A 20,642-nucleotide genomic window follows, 5' to 3' on the forward strand; every position below is an offset into this window, starting at 1 on the left:
ACTTAAAAACCTACGAAATACCATCTCATGTGTTGATTTAAAGCCAAGATGCTCTATTCTCTTATACACTACAGAGTGTAATGTTTATGATGCAAATTAAAGTCATCACTTGCTTTGAGTCTTATCAAATAGATGCTATACTTATACAACTTATTGAATCCACTTTCTTCCCAGAGTTAGATACTAAAGGCTTTGGCACATTTAGCATAGCAGAATCGTTTGCCATATATTCAATAAAATTACTTTACATGATTGTTCTTTTTCAGTTATTTCACTGGAGCAAAAATTTAGCTCCATTTTGATATTTTGTAAAATATCACTGAGAAACAGACAAACTGTATAAACTGATGCATCAATGAATAATAACTCAACAAGTAATGCTTAATCAAGGAGTCAATTTACTTTGGGAGGAAATAGACATATTGATAGATTCCTCTGCTTTGAACTGCTTGCAGAACTTGCCTGGAGTATGTATCACTTGTATATATTGTGAACTATCTGTTGCTGCAGCGAATTGTGGTAATGCTGGAGTATCTTTGCTGATGTGTCACCTTGGTACAATTTTTCAAAGGAGCCATCAATTGGCTTAGTGTCGTGGCATTTCTGTATTCTCCTCCCTTCTGCTAGTGATGGTCTAAAATTTGTGAGCCATCAGAGGTGAGGCAAAGAACCTCACCCCCCCACACTGGCTCCAAGGCCAAATTTGGGGGCCAACAGAGGTGAGGCAAAGAACCTCACCTCCCCACTGATGCAAAGGCCTATCCACAAGTATGGCTGTATGCTGGACTGGTAGTCAGTGACGGGTATGATCCAATTGCAGTGGTACCAACCTAAGACAGAAGGCTGACGCCTACAGGTCATCTCATCCGATGAAGGGTAAGGACCATATGTTGTATTGGACAACCTAACAGGCACTGTCCCTAAGCCACATTACTTGTTGTTTAATTAAACAAAAGGGGGGAGATGCTGAGAGCCACAGCTGAGTCGGAATGGCCCCTGGCACTTTGCCAATAATATTGATTGACAGGCGAGGCATTACTATCTGCCTTGGCCGCTACTTTGCAGTTCTCACACTACTTTGGAGTTCTAGTGGGGATTCCTGGAGAGTTCCCATTGGTTGGGGAATGCAGGAGGAGGGATTTCCGGCTGCTAGTTCCTGGAGGAGCTGCGTGGCGTTCGGGAGCATGTGTGGAGTGGGCTGGTGGAGTTCAGAAATAAAGTTTGTTCCTGCTTCAGTGGCTCGTGGTTTGTGCCCAGCCAGACTGCAGCAGTATTAGTTACTTCTTTTTCTTTATTGATATCCTTCTGTGCTCCAGCACTAAAGCAAAAATATTTCTACTCCTTTCTTAGATCTTAAATTCCTGGAAGAGTGCACTCTCAAAGCATATATAAAGTTATGCCAGTCAATTTTTTTACCAATGTGGCCAAAATACCTGATAAGAATATTTTGGGTGAGGAAAGTTTATTTGGGCTCATTTTGTGCTCATGGTTGCAGAGGTCTCAGTCCATGGTCAGATAACTCCATTGTCTCAAGTCTGAGATGAGGCAGAACAACATGATAGAAGGGCACTTTAGAGGAAATGTTCTCACCCTAAAGAACGCCAGGAATGGAGAGCGAAGTGCCAGACCCCAGGCAGGGCTGGGGAGAGGAGAAAGGGGAAACAGGGGAGAAAGTCACACAGGGGGAATATGGCTCAAGGCCCAGGTCCACTACCAGGTGTCAGCTTTCAGGCAGCAAAGGAGGCTAGGGGTAGGGCTGTGTTTCCCATAGGGAGCTTTCAAGGGGTAGAAGCCAGCAAATTCCATGCCTCTGCCACAGGTGAGTAGATCCTCAGAGAGGGACAGGGACCCAAAGAGGGCCAAAGTATGGCACTGTGTTGGGAAACCCTATGTGCAGAAGCGGGGGCAGGGATCGCTGGGTAAAAGGGGAGCCAGGTCCCATTGGAGGAGTCCAGGGAGAATCAGAGGGAACAGAGGGTCCCAGCAGTACCAAGTTACCACAGCACAAGGAGAAGAGAGGGGAAGCACAGAAGTGGCACAACTGAGGGGCCTGGAATTAAGGGACAAGGACATGGACAGAGTCCTGGAGAAGGGCAGCCAGGGATCAAGCAAGGAACCAGGTCCAGGAATGGAGAGCCAAGTGCCAGGGCCCTGGAAGACCTAGAAAGGCAGGGAGAGGAGAGAGGGGAGCGAGTCGCTCAGGGAGAGGCAGGCTCAAGGTCCAGATCCACTGAAGGGTATCCAGTGTGGAGGAGGAGCGCCCAGGCTGAGGGAGGCTTAAGAGCCCAGGCAAGGGGCAGGGCTACATTTTCCCCAAGGGAGCCAGAAGGGACAAAAGGCCAGGTCCACTCCCCTGGCTTGGGTGAGTATCCTGGGAAAGGGATGAGGAAAGGGGGCCTGAAAGGGACAGGGACAATAGAAGGGCCAAAGGAGGGCACAGCGGGAAGGGCTGGAGGATGGGTGCTAGTGGGGTGAGGGCCAAGACCCTAATAAAGAGCCCAGGCGAGGGACCTAGAGGAGGGCCCATGCTATGAGAGAGCAGAAGAGGCTGGGACCAGGCAGGGGGGCAGCACTAGTGGTCTGCAGTGCAGTGAAATCAAGGGGAACAGGGAAGCGGCCCAAGCAAGGGACCAGCAGTCAATGCCTAGGGACACCCTGGGCAACAAGGATCATCAGAGGCTCAAATGAGGAAACAGGTCAAGGAATGGAGAACCAAGGGCTGGTGCTGGGGCAAGGGGCTCAGGACAGTGGACGCATGTAGGGCATGATGTAACATGTGGGACATGTTGCGTCAGATAAGAGGAAACCTAACTTGCTGGCTGCTACCCACTTCCCGGTCTTGGGGCCACACATGGCTAGGATGGCGCCTGGCGATCAGCCAGAAGACATTACCGTAGGTTGTGATGAAAAATCGGACCTCCTCTAGGATAGGCTCACAACCCTTCTGTCCTCGTGGACAGCTCATGTCACCCATTATTGCTTGTAGCATGAGTCTACATGTGAACTCTCCCCACCCTGCTGACCTTTATCCTGATTGGCTCCTATAGGTTATATTAGCTTTGTGTGTGTTTTCTCAATAAACGAGCTCCTGCTTTGATTGGTCTCACTGATGCGTCTGATTGTCCTCCAGTGAGGGAGGGCTGGATGCGGGCAGTCAGTGGGCCCTCTCCTTTCTTGGCTTGCCCTGGTCGGGGCATGCTCTCCCCATCTCTCCCGCAGGTCAGGAGGGAACGAGGGCTAAAACCATGGAGGGAATCTGTGGATCTGGTAGGGGAGAAGCAGGATCCAGGCCCAGGGTCGCTGCCAGGTGTCAGGGTTCCGGGTGCAGTACCAAGGACCCAGAGAGAACAAGGGGCTAAGGCAGGGCTCTATTTCCCATAAGGCACCCTTTCCCCAATGAGAATCCAGAACCAATAACCACCCAAATGGGACCTGGAAAGAGAAGGGGGACCAGGAAGAGGGTGAAAGGAGGGCCAAGTTGGGTTAGGGTTGGGATCAGGGATCCAGCGGGAGGGAGGCAGACTCAAGTGCCAGTGCCACTGCCAGGTATCAGGGTTCTGGGTGCAGGAATAAGGGCCGAGGGAGAGCAAAGTTCCCGGGTGAAGGAGTAGGGCTGTGTTTCCCATATGGCACCCTGGCTGAAATGAAAATCAACTGCCAGGGGCAGTGCCAAGCAGACCTGCCAAGGTTTAAGTGCCAGGAGGACAACGATAGGAGGTCATGGCTCAGAATTTTGAAGGGTATAGAGAGGGACAAGAACCAGGTCTGAAGTACTAGTCCAGGCAAGGGACCCACTCGACAAAATGAGGATTAGGAACCCAAAGAGCAGGAAGCCTAAGCTCCAGGGGAAAGCGCTAGGGGAAGGAGAGAAAGGGGAGTTGGTACTGCATCTGGAACCCTGCTACAATGAGCAGACAGATGTCAGCAAAATGGTGAGGAGGGGAGTGATCTAGGGGGCTCAAGCAAAGAGCTCCCTGGGCAGACTCAATTCCAAGAGACACCATGCGAAGCCAGGCAACACCAGGAATGCGTTCAGGAGCTCAGGTGAGTGGCCAGGCCCAGAGATTGGAGCATGAAGAGTCAGGGTTAGGAGGGCTGGGTTGGGGTAGGGGCAGCATGCAAGGCTAGAGGGCAGGGGAAGGAAGGGAGGGGGTCATTCAGGCCAAAGTCAGCTCAGCACAAGGCCAACGTCCACTGCCAGATCTCAGGGCTTGGGCGGTGAAGGAGGCCCATGAGAGGGGCAGGGCTGTTTTCCCTAGGGAGCCTTCAGGGTGCAGAGGCCAGCCAATTCCACTCCTCTGCACCAGGTGAGTAGAACCTCAAAGAGAGGCCGGGACCAAAGGAGGGCACTATGAGAGGATACCTTCAGGTCAGAATTAGGGGGGTGGTAGTTGGTGGGGAGCCAGAACCCATTTTAGAACCCCTTATTGGGGACCACAAATCAAGTCAAGATAGTGCCTGGCAGTTTGCCAGGAGGAGTGGTTTGTGAGGCAACGCAGCCGAACCATTTAGATGGTGGGGATTCCTTATTGGCTGATTGCTGTATCTAGATGATGTTAATTGAGTCAAGCTGTGTGTAATCAGTTAGGTATATATACCTCAGCTTTCCCGAAATAAAGCATCTCCTGGTACCTTGGGTGCCAACTACCTTGAGTTCCTACTCAGTTCCCCCTGTGTTCTTTTGCAATAAACCAGTTCCTGCTTCAACTTTCAAGTTGCTTGTCACCTCCTGGTTATTTTGCCCAGCTAGACTAAGGCAACCCCTGGCTAGGGAGAAGCAGGGGGAGGGGAGGGTCCAGGCAGTACCAGGATATCACAGTACTTTTGTAGGGATAAAGGAGACAAGGCATAGAAGATAGCAGGAAACAGTTTTATTTGGCTGCAGCCAGGTTCAGAGGGCACAGCTTTTGCTGTAATCAATTAATCTCCTAAACCCCAAGTTCAGGGAGTTTCAGAGTTTTATATACAGCATGTAAGGGGAGGGGCTCAGAAGTTCACAGTCTGCAAAAATTCCGTAAAAAACAGCTTTCTCTTTCCCTGTTTTGGGAAAGTTAACCCTTCAAGGACAATACCTGAGAAGGGGAGAGCTTCTTCTCCACTTTCTTTCCTCCCCCTGCCAATTGTTAGCATGGAGCCCAGTTAGTAACTTATCCTAAGAATTTAGACATCTCTGTGAATCCACAGCTCAAGGCCAGATCTTGTTTGCACATTTCTGCAAACTACTATGCTGGATATGTTTGTGAAAAACTAGTAAGGGGGAGACCAGCACCTGGAGTGATGGCATCTTCCTGGCCAGTGGCCAACTAAAACAGAGCAATATGAAAATAGGAAGTTTAACTCTTTTGCAGTGACTCTACATTTAACTCTTTTGCAGTGACTCTTTTGCTGACACTTCTAAAATCAGACATGGTAAAGATTTCTGGAGAAGCCCAGTTAACACTTTTCTGTGGAGATAGGGGGTGCCACATCAATTCCCCCTTTAATGATGCTCCCCATAATTTAATCCTTTAAATTTAAGAGCATCATTACCATTACCTTAGCTTAAAGCCTTATACAATGTCAAAACCTTAGTTGTTGTCATCCTTTCAATAGCAGCTTCTGTAGTGGACTCAGTAGTTTTTATGCACAGTGTAGCCAAATATAAGAGCAATAAACAGGTTAACAACAGAATACCCACTATACCAGTTAAGCTTTTAAATCTACCAAGGGTTGACAACCATCTCTCAAAAGCATGTTTGGAATCCAAACTTTAATGCCCTTCTAGGTATGAACTACCACATGTACTAGTTCTCATGTCTTGTTGGCTATATTCTTAACTGTTTGTCTATTGTCATCCATTTGGATGCAACAAACTGAGCTGTTGAACTCTCCACATATTTATCTTTCCTCAGCCATTAGGTAATCTCATGCCAAGTGGTTTGTATAGTTAGCCACTGGTATCTGGTTTATTGTGTGGCTACGAGGTCAAAAGCTCTGGCAGTCTGATTAATAATAATTTCTAGTACAGATTGTTAGTGAGTAATTCTGCTTAACATGTAAATAGGGGTTGTATAACTCCAACTGCCATTTTGTGCCCAGGTAGTGGAACAATAAGTGACAATAATCCTCTGGGTTGGCCAGTTATCTTCACCCTAAGATTGGTGACCTCCTAAATCAAGTTTCTTTCCAGTGAACCTCTTTTGTCTTTCCAAACACTCATCCATCTATAGCATTCCTCTGGCAGGACAGGACCTAAATATATGTTTTATCACCTCTTAGTTATAGTGGATTGTCCTGACATATGGTTCACATGATCTCCATGGTTGAAATAGGAGTAGGAAAGAATTCTGTAAGGTTATCAAAGGAAAGCAAACTAAATAATAGACTAAAATTTTAGTTAGGATAGGTTAGGCAGCATTAATTAACAAAGCCAAACTAGTAACACCAAACAAATCCTAGAAAATTTATCTAAGCAAGAAAAAAAAAAGATAAATGAAATTTTTTATTTGTTATCCCACCAGTAGCAAAAACCAAACAAAGAATTAGGTATATATCTAAAAGCAAGGGGTTGCAATGCATTATATTATAAGAAGTATCTTAGAGGTTGAAATAGTTCATTAGTCCGGTGGGAAGTTTATCTTTCACAGAGGATTGATCTGTAAGTCTCTCCAGTATAGCTGAAACAAGGCTGTAGTCTCCTCAAGCTTCGGCCATGTGTACACCAGTCAGCTTCCAGAGTGACTGGAGCAGGGCTGTTGTCCTACTGATCCTCAAGCTTCTATGGTGCTCCTTTTTCTTCGTGATGTTCAGCTTCAAGGACGTAGCAGCATCTAGAGTGCACTCCCAGTCCACACCTGCAGGCTTGAGTTTGATGTAGTACATCCAGGGACCTATTTCTGCAAACTTTGCTGTAGTTGGGGTAGACAAAATAATAGTGAAAGGGCCCTTACAAAAAGGTTTAGGTGTTTGAATATTCCATTGTTTGACCCAGACTCAATCTTCATACTTAAAGAAATGTGTGCCTGGGTCAACTTAGTGGCAATCTTTCTCTAACCCATTGGTTGAGAACCTGTAAAGTTTTCCCTAAGGCCTGAAGCTATTGTCTAAAGGTTAATTCTCCTATCTCTCTTAAGTCTCCCAAAGATCCCCTAATAAGAGGTGGGCCTCAAGTATGTTATCCAATGAGGAGAGAATACAGTCCTTCTAGTGGGAGTGGGTTTAATCCCCAACAATGTAATAGGGAGAAGTTCATCACATATAAGTAAGTTTCTTAAACAGCTTATCCAATTAAGACATAAAGTCCTGCACATCCTTTAAACTATACTAGAATTCTGAAGGCTATAGGCAGTATGTAACTTCCATCTAATCTTTAAACTCTTGGTCAGTAATCATATCACCTCTGCACAAAAGCCAGCCCATTGTCTAAGCCAACACTAATTGGAAAGGGAAGGAAGGGGTGGTGTGAGGAAAGGAAAGAGCCTGCAACAGGCGGTGCCCAGCAGGGGCACCAAGGTGAGCCCAGTAGAGGGCCAAAGCAAGGGGCCCCCAGGTCCGACCCAACACAGAGCAACCACACCCAATGCCACAAGACAACACAACCAGAATGCTAAGGGGCCAAACCTAGGAGCAGGCCCAAGGCCTGGAGCTTAAAGCTCTGGGGTTAAGGAGGGCTGGCTTGGGTAAGGAGCAACACAAGGCAAGAGAACAAGGGAGGGAAGGGAGGGAATTGAAAAGGGCCAAGATCCCTTAAAAGCACATGTCCACTGCCAGGTGTCAGGCTTCAGGCAGCCAAGGGGGCCGAGATGAGGGGCAGGGCTCTGTATCCCATAGGGAACCTTCAGGGCACAAAGGCCAGCCAATTGCATGCCTCTGAAATCCAGGGGAGTAGATCCTCAAGGGAGGGACCAGACTGGGACCCAAGCAGAGACAAAAAAGGGCCTTGTGTGGGGAAAGGGGACCAGCACCAGCATGAAGCTGGGTGGCTGGGTGGGAGGGGACCCATTGGAGGAGCCCAGGCTGAGGAGAATCAGGGAGAGCAGAGGGTCCGGGCAGTGCCAGGATACCACAGCACCAGGGCAAGAGAGGGGAGGCCCAAGAGAGGGCACCAGCAAGGGGCCTGAAATCCAGAGACAGGGACAGGGACAGGGTCCTGGAATGAGAGGTCCCGGGCTCCAGCAAGGAGCCAGGCCCAGGCCTGGAGAGCCATGCACCAGGGCCCCAATCAGACCCAGGGGAGGGGAGGGAGGGAGTGGAGAGAGGGGAGCCGGTGGAGCAGGGGGAGGAAGTCTCATGGTCCAGGTCCACTGCGGTCAGTCTGGGGTCAGGGAGCATGGCCTCGGCTGAGGGAGGCCAAAGGGCCCAGGCAAGGGGCACAAAGCCAACGCAGAGGTCCGCACTGAGCAACAAGGGCCACCAGAGGCTCATGCGAGGAGGGTCCTGCAGGGATTGGAGAGCAAATGGCTGGCGCTGGGGCAGAAGGCTCAGGACAGTGGACAGGGCTGGGGAGGGAAGGAAGGGGACTCGGCAGGGCAAGGCGGAGGCAGGCTCCAGGACCAGGAGTCTTGGTTACCGGAGGGTACAGAACCAAGGGCACAGGGAGACCAAGGAGCCCAGGCGAGGGGCGGGGCTCTGTTTCCCAGGAGGCACACTGGCCCAGATGAGAATCCTGGGTAAGGCACCTGGCAAACAAGGCCTGAAAAAAAACGGAGGCCAGAGGGAGTAAACTACAGGGCTAGGCGCCTAAGTAGAGAAGGGCAGCCCGGTGGGTGCAACTAGGGGAAAGAGCAGGGACCCAAAAAAAAGCCCAGGCTAGAAAGCCATGAGACCTAGGAAGAGAAGCAGGGAGACAGGCCAAGGAAAAGAGAGAAAAGGAGAAGGGGCAGCATTAGGATGAGGAAAGAGTGGGGAGGGGTGGGGTGGGGGGGTGGGGGGCGGCAGCAGTAGTAACAAGAGCAACCCAGAGAAGCCTTCAGGGTAGGGAGTCCAGCAAGGGGCACTCGACGCAACGACCTGGAGCAACTCCACTCGACACCACTGGACCCTACTCAACACAAAGACAAACACACACTAAGAAGCCCACAAGCAGATAGGCCCAGGACTGGACCTTAAAGCTCCAGGGTAAGTGAAGGCTGCCTTGGGTTAGGGGCAGCATACAAAGCTAGAGGGCAGGGGAGGAACTGGAGGGGATCGCGCAGGCCAAGATCAGAACAGCGCCCAGGTCCACTGCCAGGTGTCAGGGTTCCTGCAGCCAAGGGGGCCCAGGCGAGGGGAGGGCTCTGTTTCCCCTAGAGAGCCTTCAGGGCACAGAGGCCAGCAGATGGCACTCCTCTGCAATCCAGGGGAGTAGATCCTCAAGAGAGGGACCTGGACCCAAGCAGGGCCAAAGGAGGGCCCTGCATATGGCAAGCAAGGCAGCCAGCGGCCAGCATGAAGCTGGGTGGCTGGGTGGGAGGGGTCCCGGGACCCACTGGAGCCCAGGCTAGGGAGCCACACAACCTAGGACAAGCAGCAGGGAGAGAGCTAAAGGGGAAAGAGGAAAGGGGAGGAAGGGGCAGTGAGATAAGGAGGAGGGGGAGGGGGAGAGAGTGGGGTGGGGTGGGGGGGCGGCACAAGGGGGACCACGGGGAGCGCGCGCGGGCTAGGGGGCCCAAGCAAGGGGCCCCAGTCCGACCCGACAACCTGGAGCGACGCCACCCGACACCACAGTACGCCACGCGACACGACCACTAACACGCGCTGGGGGGCCCAGCCCAGGAGCTTAAAGCTCTAGGGAGAGGATAGGGAGGGTTGGCTGGGCTTAGGGGCAGCATGCAAGGCGAGAGGGCAGGGGAGGGAGGGGAGGGGATCACGCAGGCCAAGGTCAGCGCAGCACCCAGGTCCACTGCCAGGTGTCAGGGTTTCTGTAGCCAAGGGGGCCCAGGCGAGGGGCAGGGCTGTGTTTCCCCTAGGGAGCCTTCAGGGCCCAGAGGCCAGCTGATGGCACTCCTCTGCAATCCAGGGGAGTAGATCCTCAAGTGAGGGACCTGGACCCAAGCAGGGCCAAAGGAGGGCCCTGTGTGTGGAAAGGCTGCCAGCGGCCAGCATGAAGCTGGGTGGCTGGGTGGGAGGGGTCCCGGGACCCACTGGAGGAGCCCAGGCTAGGGAGCCACACAACCTAGGACAAGCAGCAGGGAGAGAGCTCAAGGGGAAAAAGGGAAGGGGAGGAAGGGGCAGTGAGAGGAGGAGGAGGGGAAGGGGGAGAGAGTGGGGTGGGGTGGGGGGGCGGCGCAAGGGGGACCGCAGGGAGCGCGCTAGGGGGCCAAAGAAAGGGGCCCCAGTCCAACCTGATGACCTGGAGCGACGCCACCCGACGCCACTGCAAGCCAAGTGACACGACCACTAGCACACGCTGGGGGGCCCAGCCCAGGAGCTTAAAGCTCCAGGGAGAGGATAGGGAGGGCTGGCTGGGCTTAGGGGCAGCATGCAAGGTGAGAGGGCAGGGGAGGGAGGGGAGGGGATCGCGCAGGCCAAGATCAGTGCAGCGCCCAGGTCCACTGCCAGGTGTCAGGGTTCCTGCAGCCAAGGGCGCCCCTGTGAGGGGCAGGGCTGTGTTTCCCCTAGGGAGCCTTCAGGGTGCAGAGGCCAGCTGATGGCACTCCTCTGCAATTTTGGGGGAGTAGATCCTCAAGAGAGGGACCTGGACCCAAGCAGGGCCAAAGGAAGGCCCTGCGTGTGGCAAGCAAGGCTGCCAGTGGCCAGCATGAAGCTGGGTGGCTGGGTGGGAGGGGTCCCGGGACCCACTGGAGGAGCCCAGGCTGGGGAGCCATGTGACCTAGGACAAGCAGCAGGGAGAGAGCTCAGGGCAAGATGGAGTTTGTTTGGTTGGTCATTGCCCAGTTAGCCTGGCTCATAATATTAGGACCCAGAGTTAAATTTTGAAGTTTCAAAATGATTAATGGTAAATAAATGACTTAGTGCACAGTTGCCAAACAGAACTAGATCTTCTTTGTCAGAAAAGTGAGGATTTTCTGTGTCTTTATTATGCTTAGGTCAGTGAGGATGGGTGGAAATTACTGATGCTTATCACCAAACTAGTCAAGTATATATGTGTGTGTGTGTGCAAGGGATTATATAAAATATTTCTATGAAGCCACTCCCATACCTGTACTTTAGGTACAGGAATGTCTGATTAACTTTAAAAAGACAAAAGTAAAACAGAAATTAAAACATCAGTGTCTGATCTCAGTTCGGACCACACCTCTTTCCTGTCCTGTCACCACAGACACTTCACCACCTAGGTAATGAAGCTGCAAAGCAAACAGTCTTGTTTTAACTGTGCCCTACTGTTGTGCAAGGACTCTGACCCAGGAAAAAGATTTAGGGAATAGACTCAAGGTCATAAACATGAATTGTGAGCATGTATGTTGGAACATTTTACCTCCGGGAGTGTGGCCATTATTGGGTGTTGGTTGAGGTGGCCTCATTGGTTCTTCCACAGTATTTCCGTATAAGTGACCAGACTGGATTGGCGCATGTGGGCTTTTAATCTGCGAGCACAGGCTTTCTTTTTTTTTAATTTTTATTGTTGGTTGTTCAAAACGTTACATAGTTCTTGACATATCATATTTCACACATTTGATTCAAGTGGGTTATGAACTCCCATTTTTACCCTGTATACAGATTGCAGAATCACATTGGTTACACATCCACTGGCTTTTGACCTTAGCCCCACCTGTTTAACCTGAAATCTGCCTAGGCCCCTAGTGATAGTATGGTAACTGCACCCTATTGGTTCTCGCTACTTTCTCTCCTTACTCCCTCCTTCTATCACTATATAACTTGTGCCTGACACAATAAAGTTGAGATTTGCTACATCTTCATGGCTGACACAACTCCTGGCTCAGTGTGGTTTTTTCCCAATCTTGGGGTGGGGACTGGTTCACAACCCTTACCCTCTCATTCCCCCTTGAAGATGACAGGCTGGTCCTGGCTGTCTCCCATGTACCCTTGTCGCAGGGAGCAACACATGTACCCCTATCCCCTTATGTAACCTGTTGGCAGTGTGACTACTTTGTTTGAAGTGCATACAAAAAGGGTTTATGGAAATGGTTGTGAGGAGGGGCTAAAATGGAACTGGCTAGGGGCTGAAGCTGAAGCTGGCTAATGGCTATGGCTGCCTCTGAATAAAGGATGACCAATATTCCCACCATGTCTTACATCTTCTTCTATCTGCTAAATCTGTTTCCTGGGTCTGAGCCCCCACATAATAATTGGCAGGATGTTCCACAGGTGAGAGATGATTTAACCTTGGTGGACAGGAGGGACCTGTGGCTAATGAGCACCATGTAGCACTCAATTGCCAAGGTCCTATTAGCACAAATTCCTGTGTAGAGTTGGGATATGGTGAATAGGTCCCTTGTGAGAATAGAGAAGGCTTCTGATTACCCTGCAGTGAATTTGGACCTGCTGGAGCAGACTGAACTGAGCAGTGGTGCCCAGGTGCCAGCCCATGGCCAAGGAAAAAGGTGGCAGTGGTGGTGCCAGTGAGACAGAATAATAGCCTGAGGAGCTACATGCACAGCTGCTGGGGCCATGGGGTAAATGTGTCTTACAGCTCTGAGAGCAAACACTGATGCAGCTTTACCAGAGACTGCCAAAAAGAAGAAGTCACAACATAAGGAAGAAGCCTTGAGAACCACAGTATGGTTGCCAGAAGAGGATCTGCATACCTTGAAAATACCCCTCAGCCTCCCCCATCATGCTGATGGAGTCCCAGTAGGAGGAGGAAGGTTAATGCCTGCAAGCCCAGCCAGTGGTCAATAAGAAAAATCAAACAGTGCAGCCGATGGCTCTGATGGGCAGCTGCCAGCAGGGCTGGCCCAGTAGTCAAGTTCAAGTTGAGCTGGCCCAAGTAGTCAAGTTGGAGATGGTGGACTTGGGAATAGCCCCTGTTCAATTTGTTGTTATGCTTGTGAGATTTAAAGGTGCTTCTGGCCGACAAGGGCAAGACACCCCATGTGCTACATGTTATGGATCCTTCACAAACTTCAGATTTAGATGTACTGGAGGCCACCATGAGCCAAGAGAGCACTGTATACTAGAACCTGGAAGGCACCAGAGAACCCAAATTTGCCAGGAGCCAGCCAGTGCCAAGAGAGCCCAAGTGTATTAGGAGCTGGCATTAGCCAAGAAAGAGAGAGGTGCTAGGGCCTATTACCTATGTAGGTGAACCAGAAACAAGCCCATATCTCAGAAGTAAGGCATCCATACACTTCAGTGTTTGTTACATTAACGATTCCAGTCATGGACAATTGCCTGTGTGGCTGGCAGTGGCTCTGAAGTCAGAAACAGGCACTGTCTGGTTTGATATAGGTGTAAGAAAAGGAAGCCAGTGAGCTGAGCTAAATGGTAAAAGCAAATGAAGCGTTCCCCATAGTGATATGTACTGATAGTTGTGCTGTGTATTGGGTGCAAGTTCTGTGTCAAGAGCCTTGGGAGCTAAGCCACCAAGAACAGGTAACTGTGGGGCACATTATGGGTCATGCCCCCCATGACTAGCCCAGGGAATGATGAAGCAGATGCTTTGGCTAGGGTGTAGTAGTTAGAGTGGGTGCCTCCCACCAACTTGGTGGCTTAGTTGCACCGCTGCCTTCAATACACAGGTATGAAGATGATGTGGAATGTAGTCAAAGAGTGGAGTTTGCCTTTAAAATGAGGTGCCCTGGTAGAGGCTTACCAGGCATGTGTGGTTTGGGCTCAAGAGTGTACACACTCACCATGCTTTGGATTTCCAGATTGCTAGGTATTGTGGAGACACATCATTTTGACACAATGGTATGTTGACAATCACCCTGTATTGTTCACCTTGGCAGCAGTGAATATGACCACAGGCATGTTGTTTGCCTGACCCAGTTTTCAAGCAAGTCAGTGCACTATGATTTGCACACTGTGTTATCAGCCTTGTATAACTAGCACATCACAATAAACAGTGACTAAGGTACACATTTTACAGGTCAGGATGTATAGTGATGGGCAACTCAGATTCAATTGAAGCTGTAGGTTCCATGTCACCCACAGGCTGCAGGAACGATAGAGAGATATAATGGGTTGCTTAAGCAAGAACTTAGGTCTGCAGACAACACACCTTCCACAAAGGGGGTGGGCACAGTGCCTATGGTTAGCTGTGAAAGCTCTGAATGAGAGTCCCCAGTGAGAAGGAACAGCTATGTGGAAGCTTTGCTGTGTCACACAGCAACACCAAAATGCATCCAGGTAACAACAAAGGATGTTGAACTTAAGACTGGGTTTGGGAAATGAGGGAATGTTATTTTGCCTGCTCCCACTGGAATAACTAGGGGGCAGATTGTGGATTGGACATTACTCTGGACAGAAAAGTTCTCCCACCTTCACTGGGTAGCCCTGTTAGCCCCACAGAGAACATGTTTGAAGTGTGATTTCCTTGTAATGCCATTAATAACTAATGAAGCCCCTCCCCCTGGATGACTTGTTCCAGGTATCAGAGATGGGACACAAATTTTAAAGCGCACATTTGTTATTTCCATTTGACCAATTATGAGTTCCCTGGTGCTGATGCACACTGAGCTTGCTGGTTTACAGGACCAAGCTGTACAAGTGTGATATCACCATAAGGGAAGCTGCCATAGCCAGCCACTGTGCTTTCCCAGGACTCAAAGCTGGCATGGATTTTCCCAGATGCATGTGATTTACCTGTGCTAATGCCTGTAACTGCTTTGTTCTTTCATCTGTAGGTGTATCCTCACCAACACCACTGTGAACTGTATACACGTATACCAGAGATTCCTTCTGGGTATGAACTGAAATGCTTGTAAGCTTTGCTGAACAACCCTGATGAATCAAGTCTATTCCTGAACAATTGAACATGGCTGGAAAGACTTTAATTGCCATCTCAGAATGGGATGAAATTGGCAATTACTTTTAGTAATCATAAAGGATGGGGCTTGTCTTTAAGTTGTATATTGTTGCAGATCATGTTATTTTGAATACAGGGCTCTGCTCTCCTAGCAAAGGGATCATTACAGAAGACTTCAGATGTGTAGATTATACATTAAGGTATCCTAGAAAGGTAGATTTTGAGGGCAAGCCAGAAATGACTATATTTAGGCTGCCTCACTGAGAATTCTGGTGGGCTATGTTATATGATTAGTCAAGGTCAGAAACACTGTGATTCAGCATATAGACTCAAGGTCATAAACATGAACTTTAAAGCATCCCTCATCCATCCCATGTAACCTTTTGGCAGTGTACCTTCTTTGTTTCGACTGCATATAAAAAAGGCCTATGGAAATGGGTGTGAGGAGAGGCTAAAATGGAACTGGCTAGGGGCTGAAGCTGAAGGGTCAGGGAAACAGGCTAATTTCTATGGCTGCGTCTGAATAAAAGATGGCCCATATTTCTACCATGCCTTGCATTTCTTCTATTTACTGAATCCTGAATCTGAGCTTGGTGGGATATAGAACCAAGCTGTACAAGTGTGATATCACCATTCAGGGAAACTGCCACAGGTGATCACTGTGTTTTCCCAGGATGCAAACCTGGCAAGGAATTTCAGAGCCTCTTTTCAACACCTGGTATAATTAAAACCAGGTTAGCACACTTATACTAGGATCTGGATATCTCTGAAATAGAATTAATACACACAGGTAAGAATCAAGGCGTGATGTATTCTCTACTCTCTGTGAATACATGGCATGAAAAAGTTTCAAATGATATTTAAGGCAGGAATGAGCTCAAGAAAATCTTTCTCATTAAGATAAGGTGGCAGGGAAGATTTCTAAAAGCCCATTTTTCTGAAGATGAGAAGATTCAGACACCTGAGCCCTGGGTCAAACTGTTGATGTGTGTGACTTTGCTGACCTGGCTCATATTCCCTCTGAGGCACTGCATGGAGAGAAGGCCTTGAGGACAATTACTTGAGAAGGGTAAAAAGTTAAGATTGGAATAAAGAACATGCATGCCTTAATTATATATAATTGAGGGTAGGTTCATTTTTTTTTTAACAATTTTCTTTTATTATAAACAAAGTTACAATAAAGACTTGAACATGTATTTTCAAGCTACTGTGTGAGCGTGACTCTAGATGAATAGACTTGCTGAGTAGAAGGAAGGGCACAGATAGTAAAAGTCTCTCAAATCATAGCCAAAAATTTCTCAAAAATTCATATTCCAGAATATGTGCAAGTTTTCTACACCTTACATAACAATAATTATTTTTCTACTTTAATTACATGACTAGGCAAAAGTACAAGACTAAAGCCAAAAAACGTTTATTGTATAAATTATCTGCATAATTGAAATCAATATTAAGATGTTTCAAGGCTTGATTGTATCTATCTATGGCTCATTTTAGATATTTTAGATTTTTTTATCCATACTTCTTTCAAAAGCTGTTAAAAATGTAGTACTATTAGGGACTATTCCCATTAAATTAAATTTAATCACAAATTAAGCAAAACTTGTAGACAAAAATATGCATGTTAACTAAAATAAATATGGTATATTATATAGATTAAACTTCAGAGTGAGATCAGCATAAAAATGATTTTCCAAATTCTTTGAAGAAATATAAATTTAAGGCTCTTCTGGAAGAAGTTATCCTTGGATTCTTTATATAAAATAAATATACAGTTTTTATATATTATGGTTTCAAATTTAATTTTACCTCAGTAATATTACTAAATAGTTTTGTTCCTTTAAGCCCAGGTAGATTTTTGTAAGCTACCTGTTACACAATAACAATGCTAGCATTTCTCAGAATTTAACAATATTTAAAAACAAAACAAAACAAAAAACAACAGGTATGGGCAGGAGGAGTGAGCATAACGTTTATTATAGGACAGATAAATCTTGCTTCAGAGAGTACTTTGAGGCTGGAGAAACAAGAAGAAAGCAATTTTTAATAATATGACTTTCAATATAACAATTATGCACATCTTTATGAGAAAAGATATAAAAATTGTCAGATGCTTACACAGATAATGAAAATATTGGATGTGAGACAAGTAAGAATGTTAGAAGCTATTCCATGTGCAAAAGAAAAAAAATAAGGAAGGATGCCAGTGGATGATAGAACTAAAGCTAGTATACTCAGTGTATGTCTACACCATGCAAATGATTCTTAATGTGTAAGTCAGAGATTTTATCTAGACTCAGGAAATGATAAAAATCTGATGCTTTCACCTACATAAATCTCAACCAGATATGGTGGTACAGGAGGTTAAGGCAGGAGAATCCCAAGTTCATGCCAGCCTTAGCAAATTAACGAGGCTATAAGCAACTTACCAAGATTTTGTGTCAAAATAATAATAATAATAATAATAAAAAGGACTGGTAATGTGGCTCAGTATTTAAAGGACCCTGGGTTCAATCTCTGGTACCAAAAGAAAAAGAAAAACAATTCATCAGTATGTTCCTTTGGCAACCTCAGATATTATGATGACCATAAACTGCTCCTGCAAGTTTCCAACCTCTCCCTGGAGGGCAGTATTGTTCCCACAAAAACACTGACCCAGAGCCCATCTGCAGAATTAACTGGATGCCTTTGCTCTAGCTCTAGGCTAGCAAGAGAGCAGGGAAAAGGCCTAGAGATATTGTCTTGCCTCTTTCAGCCAGTTTTGTCTTACAGTGTTCTTGCACATGAGGAGAAAGTCTGAGTTCAGTTTCAGGATTCTAAGTAAGTATATACTATAATAAAAACAAACATATTTCAACTGACAGTGGCTCAAGTACCTAAGAAGAAGAGTTGTCACCTTGCTTTGATTGTTTAAATAATCTAGTAAAGAGCAATGAGTTGACTCTTTTCTAACCTGATAGAAAAGTTTTATTTTTCCATCAATTTTAGCCCAAGTAAAAATTGGCTGTGTCAACACTGTGGTGTGCATGGTCTCCAGTGGAAAACAAGTAAATCATGTAACATTAGAAGATCATCCGTTAGAACCATATAACTTGGAAAACCAAAATGGAAATATCATTCTGGAATTCTGTTTGTCCAGTCTTTGTATGATTGACATGCTGCTAGCTAAGTGACTTCTTCATGGCTATGCATATAAAGTTGATGACCAGATAATAAATAGCTTTTCAAGCCAGTCAGTATTCCAGGCCATGAGACATTCTTTAGGCCTTTTTCCTACTCTTTTGTAAGGCTAGGGTGCTAACTCAGAATACATGTCTTTGTCATGGGTGATGCACTTTTCACTGAGGACAGCAAGAACCTTACAACTCCTATAGACCCTGTTTGTAGAAAACTGAGTACTGAGACTGGGGCAGTAGTTCAGTGGCAGAGGATTATCTCACACATGTGAGGTACTGGATTTGATCCACAACACCACATGAAAATAAGAAAACAAAATAATAAAGATTAAAAAAAACTTAAAAAAGAAAGAAAACTGAGTACTTATTTGGTTTTGAAAAAAAACATACTGTTAATTGAAACTTATTCATGTTTGGATTGAAACTAAGCATGTGGTATGGAAAAGATATCTTGGAGCATGATTAGATTCTAAAAAATCCTCTTAGAATTCCAAAGTAAAAGGTGAATTCTTTACTTTGGATTAGTGGCAGGAACCTTCAAACAGTGCCATAATTAATGACCTGATTATGATTCCTGAAACATATTTAATATAAACTTTATTAATAAATGATGGTATCCCAGCTCTGAGCTTATCAAAATCTCAAAAATGAAGTATAAGGAAGAATCCCACTTGAAAGAATTAGAAACACATAGGATTTAGTTCAAGTTTTGGTTCAGTAGATATTTTTGAGTGAGTGAATATTTTAGCAAATGAATAAACATATGGACAGATAAATGGATACATTACTATATAATTCTTGATTAGCTAGACAAGATACTAGACTCCTCAATTTATAAAAATGAAATTCTATGAAGTTGCACCCTTTTAACATTGTCCCTTAGCCATTTAAAAACTAAAGCAGTTGTATCACTGTCAGAAGTTTCTAAGTCATAATCCTCTTGACTCAGTTATGCTGAGTAAGGTGGTTTCCTAGTGCAAGTAGATCAGTCTGAAATTCATTCTAACCCTGACTTTCTGCAATCATTCCTTGTGACATATTTTACTTCACAACTTTTTAGTGCAGATAGCTTGCATTATTTGAGAGTATGGCCTCATTAGGAAACTGTTAATGTCTTCTTCTTGGAAGTGGGAGACTCAGTCTTCATTGCACAAGGATGGGGTAGGTTTCTGAAAACAAAATATTAGATCAGACACTTGGGAAAGAGTTTCAGGGTGCATCTTCATCCACTGAATGAGTAAAAGTTTCCATGAAACTTTGGTCAAATGTGGCCTTTCTAAGATCATCCACTCTGGAGTCAGTTCTCTTTGAATCCCAGCTCTAATGCTTGCTTTGATAAGCCACTTAAAACTCCATTGCTCAGTGTTTAATCTGTAATCATGGGGTAATAAAGGAACCTTAATCATAGGTTTTTAATAAAGATTAAATGCTTAAAATTGTCAAAAGCCCAAGAATTGTGCTTGCACATATTGAACATTATTTTTATTGTTGTTTCTTCTAAGAAAATAAGCCACCCCAGGTCCTCCATCCTCTTAATGGCCATTTGCTTTGTGCCCTAGAGGGTTTGAATGGACTCAATAATGCTGTTTAATTCCAGGACATTTGGGAGGAAGTTAGGGTTAGTTAGGGCTATTGTTTGTGACCAAGAAGCTGAGAAAACTTACTGTAACACTTGATGGATTATATCAGGTCTTACCTGTTCCCTTATGCCTCTCCTTACAGCTGAATCCTGTCAAGAGGCTCTGTATTATTCCAGGACTGATGCTGATCCTGGGCAAAAGGAACTTGACCAGCTCCTGTCTGACATGCTATTCTTGAATAAGACATCTCACAAATAACCTGTCCTGACTATCCACACTTGTGCTCTGTTCCCCATGTCTGTGATCTTCCCAGAGTGTGGGTTATTCCATCCCAGCTCCTGCTTTACCCTGTTTCTATTTCCCACTCCTACTCCAAACCTTCCTAAATACCTATTGGGTCACTAGGTCTCCACTAGTTGTGACTGATTCCCAAAACTCCTCCTTCCTCCATGCCTAAAACTCTGAGCACTTTGCTCATAGGTTGTAATGTCACTGTGACCATCCTGTCCTTTGTACATTTTCCTATTCTTATAAGCCTGCCTACTCTGCCTCATCTGTGGACTATCTTGTCTGCCTATGACATTGGACTTTATTTTGGTGTTTAAAGCAGAGTGTCTTTTTTTACCTCCAGCTGCTTCCTGATACTGTTGTTTTATTTAAGTGGGTAGAGATGCTATGTGTTAACCAAAACTCATTTCTTCTGCTTTGTGAGGGTAGAGTTAGACTACATGTTCTAACTTCCCTTACAGTTAGATTTGCTCCAGCAGCCACAGGGAGCAGAGGCTGCCAGCGTGGCCATTTGCAGTGCCCAGGCTGGCCAAAGGTGGAGGTATGGCCGCCCGAGGGTGGACCCCAAGGATTACCTGCAAGAAAATCACCTATGGGAACCTGGGAGCTGCTAGGATTCTGAACCGATTACCTGAGGCTTTCATGAAAACCACCCCCAGCCAGCCCCACTGAGTGGCGCCCAGCGGTGACTGAGAAGAGCCTGGATATGGAGGCAGGAGTGGAGGGTCATACTGAGGTCCACGGGCACTA

The sequence above is a fragment of the Ictidomys tridecemlineatus genome, chromosome 3, assembly GCF_052094955.1.
Source record: "Ictidomys tridecemlineatus isolate mIctTri1 chromosome 3, mIctTri1.hap1, whole genome shotgun sequence".
Classification (NCBI taxonomy): Eukaryota; Metazoa; Chordata; class Mammalia; order Rodentia; family Sciuridae; genus Ictidomys; species Ictidomys tridecemlineatus.